The sequence below is a fragment of the Neltuma alba genome, unplaced genomic scaffold (assembly GCF_004799145.2).
Source record: "Neltuma alba isolate B1F8T4 unplaced genomic scaffold, ASM479914v2 tig00013419_pilon, whole genome shotgun sequence".
Classification (NCBI taxonomy): domain Eukaryota; kingdom Viridiplantae; phylum Streptophyta; class Magnoliopsida; order Fabales; family Fabaceae; genus Neltuma; species Neltuma alba.
In genome coordinates, this window is record NW_021637672.1 from 233,527 (window position 1) to 243,084 (window position 9,558).

General features: G+C 31.3%; 1 long non-coding RNA gene and 1 pseudogene across 1 annotated transcript; both read right to left on the reverse strand.

Moving 5' to 3' along the window:
- Nucleotides 1–6: 6 nt before the first annotated feature.
- LOC114737242 (probable disease resistance protein At4g27220) lies at nucleotides 7–1,773 on the reverse strand (annotated as a pseudogene).
- Nucleotides 1,774–1,883: 110 nt separating this feature from the next.
- Nucleotides 1,884–9,033, reverse strand: LOC114737253 (uncharacterized). Its single transcript, XR_003739407.1, has 3 exons — nucleotides 8,489–9,033; nucleotides 4,208–4,286; nucleotides 1,884–1,957 (listed from the first exon to the last, which is right to left on the reverse strand). It is a non-coding gene; the product is annotated as an uncharacterized LOC114737253 (long non-coding RNA).
- Between the last annotated feature and the right edge of the window lie 525 nt (nucleotides 9,034–9,558).

A 9,558-nucleotide genomic window follows, 5' to 3' on the forward strand; every position in this document is an offset into this window, starting at 1 on the left:
AACTCTCTAATTGGTCAATTTTGATATAATGTTAGAAGGAAAGATTTCAATTCCAGAATTGGTCAAATTCAACATTCTAAGATGAGTCAATTGCCCTAGTTCACTAGGCAACGTTATCATTGAAGATCCATAAAAGCTGAGAATTTGCAAATTCTTTAAAGCTTTAATATTGGTCATGTCTCCCAAAGCACATTGATCCAAACAAAGTGTTTGAAGTTCACTCAGATAATGAAAAGATTGAGGCAACGAAGGTAAGTATATGCAAGCCAAATATAACACTTTAAGGCTTTTCATTCCCTCAAAGAAAGATTCTGGGACACTTAAAGATTCATTCTTATTAGACAAACAAAAAAGTTTAATATTAGGACATTCTAACCTTTCAGGAAGCTTAGGAATGTCACACCGTTTTAAGATGATTTGAGTGCATCTTTGAAGGAATTCCTCTGATGGCCATTTATTTAACTCATCACCCCTTCCCATTTTGAAAACATGTTGATCTCTTGAAGCAATTGAGACTGCCACGTCATGTACAACGTCATGCATTTTAACTCTCTCGTTTGAGTTGTCTTCGAGCAATAGACAAGATGCCTGTAAAGAACCAATTAAGCTATGAAGTTTAAGCCTTGCATGTTTTGGAGGATAAGTTTGCTTGAATATGCCTAAACCTATAGCAAATTTCAACAAGTATTTAACAGAAATTTTTGGACCTACTGCTCCACAAAGCAAGAAAAGTGCCTTCACATCATCACCCTCTAGATGATTGTAACTGAACTCCAAAGTTAAATAAATTTTCTCCTTCATTCCTTCCTTATCAACAATCTTTAACTGGTTTAAGGCATCTTTCCAAGAATCAATATTATCTTTATTTTTTAGTGCTCTTGCCACTGTCACAAGAAGAACAATCAAGCCCCCACATTTTCGAGCTATTTTGATTGCCACGTCATGCAAATGAACATCTTTAACAACATCGCCCACCATATCTTTAAACAAGTTCCAAGCTTCTTCTTCATTTAAAACATCTATCTTGAAATCTTTCTGAGTCTCCAATTTTTGTAATATCTCTAGATTCCTAGAAGTCAATAATAACTTGCAACCCTTATGATCATTCGAAGGAATTCCAAGCTTTTTAAATTCAAGTACATCCCAAATATCATCTAATATGACCAGGATACTTTTCTCTTCTCAATTCTCTTCTGAGGCGTAATGCTCTTCCAGGTGTGCTCCTCTCCACAAAGTCAAGACCCAAAAGATCTGCTATTTCATGTTGAATTCTTTCAAGATCTGGAGCTTGGGATATATTAGCCATAACAACTTGAACAAACAACTCGTCATCTTTAACCTGTTTGGCAATTTCTTCAACTAGAGTGGTTTTCCCCACTCCGCCAAGCCCATAGACCCCAATCCGGCTTAAGTTTGGGTCTTTTAGGGCCAATATAATTTCCTCCTTCATTTTCTTTCTTGACCCAAGCTTTTCACTGCTTGTAGCAGAAGTGAAGCCTACTCCCTCTAGAGCAGGCAAGAATGCAAGTGGATAAATGCCATCTTTCTCTTGCTTTACTTCAGCAACAGTTATAGCCTTTTTCTTTGCTTCTCTACTGAGTTGGTGCCGTGACTTCAAATCAGGGAAAGGCCCCTCGCAGCAACCAGCATGCCTATGACGAGGATCATCACCAAGTTTCTCTGCCGCTTCTATGATTTCATCCACTCTGTTCAGCCAGTTTTGTGCAGCATCATAAATTTGGCGTCCATTTCTTCTTTCTGCCTCCACTTCATTACTTATAGTTTCCTTCTCTCTCTTCAGCTCGTCAACTTGATCCTTCAGATTCTTGAAATTGCCTTTGTAGAAAATCAAATAACCCAATTGCCTTCCAATGGGTGCCACAGTGTATTCTACTATCGGTTCTAAAAATTTTCCAGCAATGGTCGTGACAATATCCATTCTTGTTTCCCGATTTAGCTGCATAACAACTCAAACATAAGATCAACTGATAATATAAAGAACAGCTGATAAGAGAAAAGTTGGCACCAATACTAATGTCCATTTACATTCATACAATGTGTAAGATATCATAACTTTTTAAAATTATAATTACTAATAATATACGTGTATTGTCTCACCAAACCGAAAATGCATTCTAAAATTATCTTTTCTAATACTATGTTTTTTATATTATACATAATTAAGATTAAGATTATTTTTTGTGTTTGAATGAACTTTTAAATTAAAATATCTTTCATCGTTGCAGAAAAATTTTAAACAGTTAAAGTGAAGAAGCAGAATAAGTTAGTAAAAATTGTCAGCATAAAAAACTTCCCTTCAATGTAACAGATAAAAATTATGAGATAATCCTTAAAAAAAAAAATCAGATCAATTAGCGCATTAATGAATTTTTGCCCCAAAAAAATCGAATTTTTTTTGCCATAAAAAATCAACCTTGTGCCGACTTATCGTGAACAAATTGAAAATAAAATTAGTGAGAACAACGAAAATCGCTTGTAAAAAAAAAAAAAACCTGGTTATATATCCGAAACTTCTAAAGTGCACACTTAGATTTTCATATATGATTGTTCCCAACAAAAGTAACGGTATATGCAGAAGAATAGTAGCAAGAGGAGGAATATTTAAACCATCTTCTTTTTAAAAAAAATTAATTCAGATCTAAAGACTTGTGCAGGCGGTACAAAACCTTTCAAGGAAAAAAAATAGACTTTTTTTTTTTGCAAGATTGACGACAAAAGAATTTTTTTAAAAACTTTTTCCCCTAATTTTTAAATATTTTTATGATTGAAAGCCACCAGTTGATCCAGAAGAAAATGAACAAGAGAGATATGCACACGAAAAATTAAACACAAACCCCCTTTTTTTTGTTTGTGTGGGGTTAGGAGGTTTAAAAACTAGTTTGTAGAAGGAAAATAGAAAATAATATAAGTGATTTCTGCATAAACCAGAGAGAGAAAGTAAGTAAAAAAAGAAACATTATTGTTCATAAATTGTTCATAACAATTCAAGTCCAAAATATCTAAATGTAACCATCAAAGAAAAAGATTTTACCTGTATTACTTTATGATCAGCATTCTACATATTACACACAGACACAAATATAAAATTAAGATTATTAGTTTTTGATTGAATAAAATTTTAAATTAAAATATCTTTCAGAGTTGGAAAAATTAAGATTATTAGTTTTTAACTGTAATTACTCGTAAATATGGCTCTCAGGACCTTGAATTGAACAAGGTACTACTTTGTGATAGCGAATAGTTCTTCACATAAGGTTCTACTTTTCAAATGCCATTCGACTTGCAACGGTGTCTCCTGATGTTCATCGGAGATATTCCAACTCGGCCCCAGGGCCATCCCAGCCAATTGGAGTGTTTTATTCTTCTTCTTTTATTGTGTCGTTGAGCTGAAGCTCCGTGTGTTGGGGAGGCGAGAGCAGCGCAAGGGAAGGACTAAGGGTAGACTGGGAATTTTGAAAATAAATACGAGTGTACTAGACATTGGACAATACAAGCTCAAATATTATTCCTCCCCCACCAAATTACCCAATTTTGAAAGGAAGGGTTAGGAGGAGAGGGTAGAGAAAAGTTTCTCTCCCCTCTTGGAAATTTTCAAAAGCCAAACAAAGGTACGAAGCAAAATCCCTCCTCTTCATTTCCCCTCCTAAATAGACCCTAATATATTAATTTTATTATAATTTAACTTTTTATATTATTCATAGTAAACTACTATGTGACGCGTACCCAGGCAAAAGTGGGCAAAAAGATACTTTTCATCAGTTTATTTAAAAAAAAAAAAAAGATAAGAAAGACAATGTTCATATTAGCAATTTACAACACTTTTTTTTTTTTGACGAATTCCATATATTAATATAAAATGCCATATTTCAGGAAATTTATTACACTTGAAGCGAGTTTCACCAGTGGTTTACAACATTCTTTTGTATGAATCTCACACTTAGGAAGATCAGTGTAAAATGCTTTGTATCATCCTTTTACACTTATGATTTGATTTGAATGATATAAATTTCATATTTCTATTGTTTTATTTTTTAAAAAAAAAAGCATGGAATGAAAATAATCTCTCAATGTTAAGCTTTGAAAAATGACGATTCATTATTAAGAATATTAAATTTAAAAAAATTAAAAATATCAGATCTTAGCAGTCCGTAAACAGTATTCCAAGAGAATCAAATCGGAAAGTTACCTTGCTCAATGTGAATAAGAAGTTGACCTCCTTGAGCTTGAGAGGTGATAGACAGCAACTAAAGTTCTGCAGTTGAAAACTAGGGAAAGAAGGAATTAGGCATGATTTGATTTGAATGACATAAATGTCATATTGTTATTGTTTTATTTTTAAAAAAGTATACATGAAATGAAACTAATACATAAATGGCCAACTTTGAAAAAATGATGATTCATTAGTAAAAATATTAAATTTAAACCATTCAAAAAGATTTGACCTTTTTCCCTCAAACGGATTAAAAAGGAAAAAAAAAGATCTTGATCATTTTTAATCCGAGGACAATTTTATTCAAAAAAAGTAAAATGATTAAAATAAAAAAAACCAGCGGCATGCGGTTTTTTTTTCTGGGCTTTACATCCACGTATTTTCTTGTAATATTATGATCATGATTTTATAAGACATTAAATCTCAACTATTTTATAATTAATATGAGGATTTAAACCATTTTTTTATACTATCTTGAAATATGAATATAAATATAAACATAACATGGGATAAGATGTGGAGAAAGGAGGAAAAAAAGATGAGTAAAGGATCCAAGTTTTTGCCTAATTCTACTATAATCTATAATTTAATGTAAATTTATACTTAAATGTTTAAAATAATAAAAACTGATAAAAGCATGTAAAAGTTTTTAAATAAAATTTTAAAAAATTATTTCATTAACTGAAAGAAAATAAATTTTCAAATAAGGAAATTATTAATTTTTATACATTAATTGCTAACGTAATATTTATATGTTAAATTATTAATTAATATATTCGATAAGTATAAATAAAAATTAGTATTATATTTTATAATTTAATATATATTGAAATGAATGTAATTGTATATACGTTGATATTTATATATTAATATTATATGTATTTACATTATGTGTGTTAAAATATTTTATATATCTTTTCTTTGCCAACTTTGTATGTCATAATTAATATATATGATATATGTGTTCGTTTTGCATATATATGCATATAAATGTAATTTTCTATTAAAAGATTGCATTCCAACTCACACCGCAGCAAGGCTTTGCATGCGAGAGAGAAGATCCAGAGCACTCATGGGGAGAAAATATTGGTAGGTGATGTGGCACAATAAGACATTGACACATGGCAATTGATGAGGCAGTGACAGCGGCAGGCTACGTGACGACGTTGGGATGGCTAGCCTACTGATGAGAATTAGTAACGCTGAAAGCCGGTTTTTTAAGTTTTATCCTTATTTAGTATACTTTATATCTTATAATAATAAAATCAAACACAATAATAAATAAAAATAAAATTATATATACATATAAAAAATTTAATAATATGATTTACAAATATTACTAAAAAATTTCCTTCTCTTAGATCCAAAGGAGTATTTGTTTATTGTCATGCAACTCTATTTCGGCTTGTGTTGTAAGCTTTTTTTTAATGATTTAATGAATTGAGAGTTCCATTTCCTTCAATGGCCATTAGGGGTGCTTACAAGACGAGATGTGATTGGGATATCTTGGGATATCTCCATGCCGCGTCCAGTCCCGAAAAATAAGGCGGGATGCCATTTGTGTTCGGCATCCCATCCCGTTCTGATTTTGTTCTAATCACGACTAGGATGGGACGGGAATGTCCCAATCAACCACTTTAAAAGAAAACAAAAAACAAAAAGCCTAGTTATAATTTAGTTCAAAAGAAAAAGGCTCAATCACAACCTATGCTTAAAAGAAAAAAAGAACCTAAAAGCTGAAGCAAATTTGTGTGAAACAACTATAGATAAATATAAATGAGCAATTTAAAATAAACTTGAGACAAATGTAAATCAGTTAAATAAACAGTGAGTTGCTGGAAAAAACTGAACAATAAACTTGAAATAAATATAAATAAACATAAAATGAACTACTAGTATATAAATAAATTTAGTGTACAATAAATATCCTTTAAATTTAAATAGATGAGCTTGCAAATTTATTCAAACACATTAATCTTTCAAAATCAGTGACATAAATCATTGCACATAATAATCTGAATTAATCCATAAACATGACACAAATTCATTAAAGAAAAGACCAAAACATCTTTGAAATCTTAATATGTGGTGATACTAACATTAAGTGAAGACTTATTTAAAATTTAGTCAAAATATAAAAACATAGTCTATAATAACTCTCACTTAAGCTTTTTGAAATTAAAAAAAATAAAAATTTTGTAAAAACAAAGAAAAAAGCAACCCATAAACTAAATTCTAGTTCAAATTCAAACACACACACCAATATCAAAATAATTAAAATTGAAGGGTGTAAACAAAGAAAATAATGAAAAAATGTTTGAAAAAAAGGAGGGTTGTGACCGAGACAAGACAGGACGGGACATCCCAAGGGTCATCCCGAGTCCTGTCCTGGTCCTAGTATTGTCCCAGGTACGTCCTGTCCCGAAATGATTGGGACATGTACAAAATTGAGCACCTCTAATCACTATATAATAGCATTCAAAATTTAGGAGGGTCCTCAGCAGTTGGTTATTTAGAACATTAAGAAAATTGGGTCCTATTCTCTCTCTTGGACATAAGAGTTAATTAATTAATTCATCAATATTAAGAAAAATGGGTCTCATAGAAGTAAGCTCCTTTCCCATCATTATCATGCGATGTGATGCATATTTTAGTTTGCAGATAAGGGTTAGAAACAGGCTTGGCCAGATCAGGTCAAACTTGTTTAGTAATAAGCTAGCTTAAGCCTGACCTATGACCTATGATAGACTCTTTTCTTTTTTTTTCCAGCCTGAGCCCAACCTATTAAAAACCTTTAATTTTAAATTTTCAAAATACATAATAAAAAATACATAGAAGTAAAATATATATACCACAAACTAATTATTTTTTATTATTATATTTTATTTAAATATTAATGTCATAAGTAATATTTTAAATTTAATTACAATTAATATTATTGAAACAAATTATAATTATATATTAAAATTTGAAATAACCCTGCACATAAAAATAAAATTAAAATTAAGATAAATAAATAGGTCATATTTAAGTAATTCCCAAAAAACCTACGCTTAGCCTACTAGGCTAAAGAACAACAATATCCAAAATGCCAAGGCTTGGCCTAAGACTAGATACAAATTTTCCGTGACAATATCCATTTTTGTTTCCCGATTTAGCTGCCTAGCAACTCAAATATAAGATTAACTGATAATATAAAGAACAGCAATTGGTATGGCACCAATACTAATGCCCATTTACATCCATACAATGTGTAATAGCCCGTTTGGCTCATAGAATTTGTAGGAATGTAATGTAAATAATACACGTGTATTGTCTCACCAAACCGAAAATGCATGTCGTTTTTTCTAATACTATGTTTTTTATAGTATATATAATTAAGATTAAGATTATTATTTTCTGTTTGAATGAACTTTTAAATTAAAATATCTTTCATTGTTGCAGAAAAATTTTAAACAGTTAAAGTGAAGAAGCAGAATAAGTGAGTACAAATTGTCAGCATAAAAAACTTCCCTTCAGTGTAACAGACAAAAATTGTGAGATAATCCAAAAAAAATTCAGAACAATTAGTGTACTAATGGATTTTTGCCCCGGAAAAATCAACCTTTTTTTTCCTCCATAAAAAATCAACCATGCGCCTACTTATCGGGAACAAATTGAAAATAAAATTAGTGAGAATGACGAAAAACGCTTGTAAAAAAGAAAAAAAAAACTGGTTATATATCCGAAACTTCTAAAGTGCACAGTTCTTAGATTTTCATATATGATTGTTCTCAACAAAGGTAACGGTATATGCAGAAGAATAGTAGCAAGAGGAGGAATATTTAAACCATCTTTTTTTTTTCTTTTTAAAATTTAGTTCAGATCTAAAGACTTATGCAGGCAGTACAAAACCTTTCAAAAAAAATAGAATTTTTTTTAGAAGATTGACAGCACAAGATTTTTTTTAAAAAACTTTTTCCCCTAATTTTTAAATATTTTTATGATTGAAAGCCACCAGTTGATCCAGAAGAAAATGAACAAGAGAGATATGCACACGAAAAATTAAACACAAACCCCCTTTTTCTTTTGTTTTTGTGGGGTTAGGAGGTTTAAAAACTAGTTTGTAGAAGGAAAATAGAAAATAATATAAGTGAATTTCTGCATAAACCAGAGAGAGAAAGTAAGTAAAAAAAGAAACATATTATTGTTCATAAATTGTTCATAACAATTCAAGTCCAGAGTATCTAAATGTAACCATCAAGAAAAAGATTTTACCTGTATTACTCTATGATCAGCACCACTCTCTTGCGTCCCTAATAAAGCACAGATGAAGATGCCACCAAAATTTGTTCTAAATTGGACACTTCTTCTTCTTCGACTTTTTCCGCCCGCAACAAAAGCAGCAGTGTGTGCAGAAGAATAGTAGCGAGAAAAGAAATCTTCAAACCAGCTTTTTTCTTTTTTTCTTTTTTCTGTTCGTAAAATTTAGTTCACATCTGGGGATTCAAAATCTAGTAAAGAAGAGTTTTTTTTTTTTTTTTAACCTGGCAAGATTGACAAGAAAGTAACCAACTTGATCGATGCAAAAGAAGAGTGACGGCTAACGAGATTTAAAGCGAAAACACCACCATTTTTTTTTTCTTTTTGAACGAGTTTATATTGAAAAGATAAGCAGTAAATGGAAAGAACTTTTTTTTTTTATCCCAAAGGATTATGGTTGACAAGAACGCAACAAACTGTTTTTTTTTTTTTTTACCAAAACGCAACAAACTTAATGCAAAAGAAGAATAACTTTTTTTTTTTTTAAAGGCAACGTATGTCTGGAAATAACCAGAACAAAGTCGATCAGAAAATTAAGAACAAGGAAACAAACATAGTAAACATAAAAACTGGCAATATTTTAGGAAATGAGAAGCTTGGGTTGAATTGATCTGGTCAGCAAGTTGAAGGAAACTGCCAAAGAAAGTGGAAGAACACGGAGTGGTGATGAAGAGTTTGAGAGGAATCAGAAACACCAAGAACACGAAGAAGAAGAAGAAACAGTGAAGTAAGCTTGATGCGAGTACCGACAAGAAGGAGGTGAACAAACAGAGAGTGAGGATTGAAATTGCGTGCAACTTGAAGAAGAGAGAGTTGTAAGCTGGGGAATGCGAAGAGCCACAAGAAGAAGATAAAGAAAGACGATAGCTTAACCATAGCCAGGGCAAGTTCTTTATGGATTCACCCAAAGACTCTTTAGACTTCAGAGTCGTCGTCAACCTTATCCTTCCATTCACAGTCTATCCTGTCCACACAACTTTACTACTAGTATTTACTTGGTCCGATCTGTCTCCGAACCGAACACG